This window comes from Phocoena sinus, chromosome 16 (genome assembly GCF_008692025.1).
Source record: "Phocoena sinus isolate mPhoSin1 chromosome 16, mPhoSin1.pri, whole genome shotgun sequence".
Lineage (NCBI taxonomy): Eukaryota > Metazoa > Chordata > Mammalia > Artiodactyla > Phocoenidae > Phocoena > Phocoena sinus.
Window position 1 is genome coordinate 38,512,290 of NC_045778.1, and position 4,744 is coordinate 38,517,033.

The window sequence follows — 4,744 nt, forward strand, 5'->3', positions numbered from 1 at the left end:
TGGCCTGGAGAAGCCCTGAGACAACACAGAGAGAGAGGAAGAGATCCGCCCCCTCCTGTTCCAGCTCCAACTTCTGGCTGCCCAAGCCAGCACCGCCTCACTAAGCCATTCCCAGATCCCTGATCCACAAAGCCGTGACAGATAACAAAGTGATTGCTGTCATTTGAAGCCACTAAGTTTCAAACTTACACAGCAACAGGTGACTGGAGCCCTCTCCTTCCCCAGCCTCCCTACCCTCTCCACGCTCACCTTCTCCCGGGACCCTCTGGACCCTCCCCTCCCCACCAGCCTGCTCCTGCCCACTCCCGTGCGTCTTAAGGTGCTCTACCTTAGACCCCATCTTCTCTAGAGGGACACCCCTGACGCCCTAACTGCTGACCATGCACCTCGCTTTCCAAGTCCACCAGCATGTTGTGTTTCTCCCATCCCAGCCCATGTTGTAATTGTCTGTTTAACTGTTTGTCTATCTCGCCCCCTCAATGCTCACTTTTGGAGGGAGGGATCTTGCCTGTCCTCACTCATTCCCAGCAGCTAATACGGTGCCAGGCCCAAGGTAGGCCATAGGTAAACATCACTGAATTCCATGGAATTCTTGTTCTAAATTCTAAAAAGGGTCTTTCGGGAGAAGAAATCCATGTCATTTTGATCTTATTTCCTCACTTTCGAAACTAGTTGTTAATACTAACTAGATGAGTTAAGCCAGTCCCACACCAGAACAGGCACCCTACTCCCCTGATCCTGTGAGATGTGCAGCTGCGGAGGCTGTAGCCCCACAAATGGGATCTCAGGCACCCAAGGCCCAGGAACAGATGTTCCACGATGTAACCCATAAGTCAGCATTCACACTTAACTAAACTTCTTTGATGAGAAATTCCAGGCCTGCCAACAGAAGGAGGCCAAAAGGGTTACCCAGGACTCACAACAACATCCAAAACCCAAGTTAGAACCAAATTATTATTTGGTCTTGTGATGATAAAATGATGAGGACATTAGACAAGTTGTATTAAGTGAAAGTGGTGAGTGTACATGAATTCTACTTATTGACACAGAGAGGACTCGGCATCAGACCACAGTCTTCTGAAGTATTTCATCGTGTTTGACTGCCAAGTGGTAAGGCCAGGTTAGTACTGATGGGGTTTTAACCCTTAAGTCACCTAAGAAAAATCAAGGGTGCTCTCCTTTAGGACAAGGAGGATAAATTAAGCCGGTTATCTCTCTTCTCATCTCCCCTCAAAGTGTCTACAGTTCCATAGATGGAGAAATAAATATTATTACAAGGAAAAAAATGGCTCTAAAAGGTAAATAACATCACCACCTAAGGTGTCCACACATCCAGGTTTAACTCTCTAAGTAGGATTTGAATATTATCAAGCATGGAAGAGCTTTAGAAAATTCTAGAGGAGACACTGTTTGACATCTTCACATCTCAATTAATTTCTCTATGAGTTTTTGAAACAGGCTGACTCTGAAGGTTGTTGGGAAGTCAGATCAGCCACTAAGATTTTCGTGTTGCCAAAAGTTCCAACAGTTTCCTCTGAGTATGTTCTTGAGGCTTCAAAAACTTAAAACTAGTTGACCCAGCTAAGCACATTTGTTAAAGGAACACTGACCATGTTATCTTTTCTGATAACGTGTCCAGCCCCAGGGGAGACCTTTCCCTCTTATATTCTGCATGGCAAGGGGGAGAGGGGGCAGGGCAGAAGCCACCAGAAGCCAGGAAGGAGGAAGGAAGAAGCCATATGCTATCCCCTCCAAAAAATGTCTACCACATACTTGAATCTAATCTGAATCCTCCAGGCTGTTGGCAGAAGATGCTAAGAGAAAGGGTTTTTCTAAGTAAATCTGAGCTCATGTTGATGGCCCTGGTCTAAAATAACTCTCAGTGCAATTCCCTTCTCTCTGCTGCTTGAGCAGGGACTCCAGCAAACCAGAAGAGATATGTCCTTCCAAGGACATTGGAAACATTGGATGTGTCCTTCCAAGGACATTGGAAAACACTGTATTCTCTTAGTACAAAGGAAGTTTTCAGAAGTTGATCATAATTGCAAAAATTAAGGTAAAACAAAATAAATGATAAATCAGTAGAGTAATTGGAATATAAAATGTGGACTATTCCTACAGTTGAATATCATATGGCAAGAAGCATGAATAAACGTTACGCATAGAAACACAGATGACTCTTACTGGCTAAATGTTCCCAGGACTAAAGTCAAGTCATAGAAAAAATTTAAAAAAATTTTTTTAGAAAATAGTAACTGATATCAATCAAATTAGAACAAGGAATAAATAGACATTTCATTATGATGAAGGAGCCAATTAATCAAGAAGACATAACGATCCTAAATGTGTATGTATCTAATAAAAGAGCTTGAGAGTACAGGGAGCAAATTAAAGTCACAATGAAATGGATAATGGGTAGCGTTACCTACCCAACAGATTGGCAAAATTATAAATTCTGACAATCCCAAGTGTTAACAAGGATACAGAGCAATGGAAGTTCTCATGCACTACTTGTGAGAATATAATTTGGTACAAACACTGGATTAGTTATCTATTACTGTGTAACAAAATACCACAAAACATAATAGCTTTAAAAAAAAAAAACTTAATGGCTTAGAACAACAAACCTTTATTTTCTCATCATATAGTGGGTCAGGACTGTGGAAATGGTTTAATGTCCCTCATGAGATCGAGTCAAGATGTCATGTGGGGCTGTATTTATCTGGCCTTCCTCAGTCAAGGGATCTGAGAGAAGGTAGAGGCCACCTGCTTCCACCCCTTCCCCGGGAAAAGGAGCCCTAAAGACCTGCCACCCAGGCATGCCAGAGGAGTAAACCACCTCCTGTCCCCAACCCCACAGAGGCACCTCACAGGCATTGCTGAGAAGAGGCCCTCACCCGTCCGGAGCTAAGGTCCAGGCCCGGAATCAGGCTGCCTGGATTCACATGCCCACTGGTCCACTTGTAACTGAACAAGTGGGCTCGTGGCCCGCTGTACAGCAGAAACACCAGCAAACACTGAGGCAACAGTCTTTTGCAGAGAGAAAAGGCTTTATTGCAGGGAGGCCAAGCAAGGAGACAGGAGGCGAAGCTCAGATCTGTGTCTCTGATCAGCTTTTTGAGTGGGGTACATATTAAGGAAGTAGGGAATAGGAGGGTGTCCAAGCTAAGGAATGCTTGGTGGAGGGATAAAGGGAAGTTTCAAGAGTCCTCTGCGCAGGCGTGACTGTCTTTCCCGTCTCTTCAAGGGCCGCCTGTGCACATTCGGGAGGTTCTGTGTGTTACATGCCATGGATTTGTGGCCTGTGACGTCCAAAGTCCACTGATGGGTTGTTCTAGTCCCTCAGTGCTTCTGCACAGGTGGGCTGGAGGAAAGTCGTTAGCAAGCTGCTTCCTCACCTGTGGCTTCTTAGGTGTACTGCAAAACAAGCTTTAGAGATCATGGGTGATCATCTCTCATTTTTATTTTGTGGCCATGGGGGTGCCGTTTCACGTTTAGTGATTGAACAGGCCACTCTGAGCTGCAGTGTCTTCATCTATAAAATGGAGATCATTCTAATCCCAGCCTCCTGTGATGGTAGTGAAGATTAGGTGCTTTAGTATGCAGAAAGCACTTAGCCCATTGCCCAGCACCCACTCCGTGCTCATCAGCCTGGTTCCCTCGACCACAGTCCCTCAGTGTTTGGCAGAGGTCTGGGGGTGGTCTCGCCACAGACTCAGAGAGCTTGGCAACAGACAGCTCGAGGCTGGCTGAGCGGTCCTGCTCACCGCACCCACAGCTCCCATTCCCGAGTGCTGAGAATGTCACTGTTCGCGCGCTTCCTCTCCCCAAGCAGGCCTGAAAAAGTTGCGAGAGGAAAACCTCCAGGAATGCCGGGCCTCGCGGCACCTGGGGGACAACTCCTGATCCTGCTGCAGCTGTAGTTCAGGCCCAGGTTTAATGAAGGATAATTCCTAGACTGAGGGACTGAAGGGGAATTGGATTTGGTTGACAAAGCGAATGCAGCTTCACTGGAAAAAGTTTGCTCCCTCCCTCCTTGTGTCAAGTCCAAGACCAGAATCCTAGAAACAAGCCTGGCAGGGGTGGCCTTGCTCCTGAGGCAGGACCGGAGATGCTGCTCAACTGGTGGCCCGGCCAGAGAGCCCTGCTTCAGGAACAGTGTCCAGGGCTGGAGCATGGGCCGTGGGGCGAACCTCCCCACTCTCACTGTGAGAAGTGCTCACTGAGGGATGGAGGCTGATGCTCTGCCCAGGCTCGCGGAACAGGCCATGGACTTTGAGGCACCTGGTATGAGAAAAGCTGAGGACCAGAGGGATTCAGGCTCCTACCCAGGCCCCTCTCCAATCCGCAAGGGCTCCCAGCCCTCACTGTCACTCTCTGGCTTTGTCTCCAGTTACTCCTACATCCTACCTGGCACACTGGCCTCCTGCTGTTCCTCTGATGCTGCGACTGCAGGGCATTTGCACTGGCTGCACTGGCTGTTTCTTTTGCTGAGAATGTTCTTCACCAGACATCCATTTGGCTCCTTCATTCCCCTCCTTCAAGGCTTCTCTCCTATTGCAACTTCTGGCCCAAGTCTACTCTGATTACCCTACTTCATGCTGAAATGTGCCTACCTCCCACCCCATGCCAGCCCCCTCCTCTATTTTTCTTTGTTACCTTTTCCACAGTTTTGTCACCTGCTAACACACTGTGTAATTTAGGATTAAATCATGTCTAATATTTATTGTCTCTTTCCCCTATG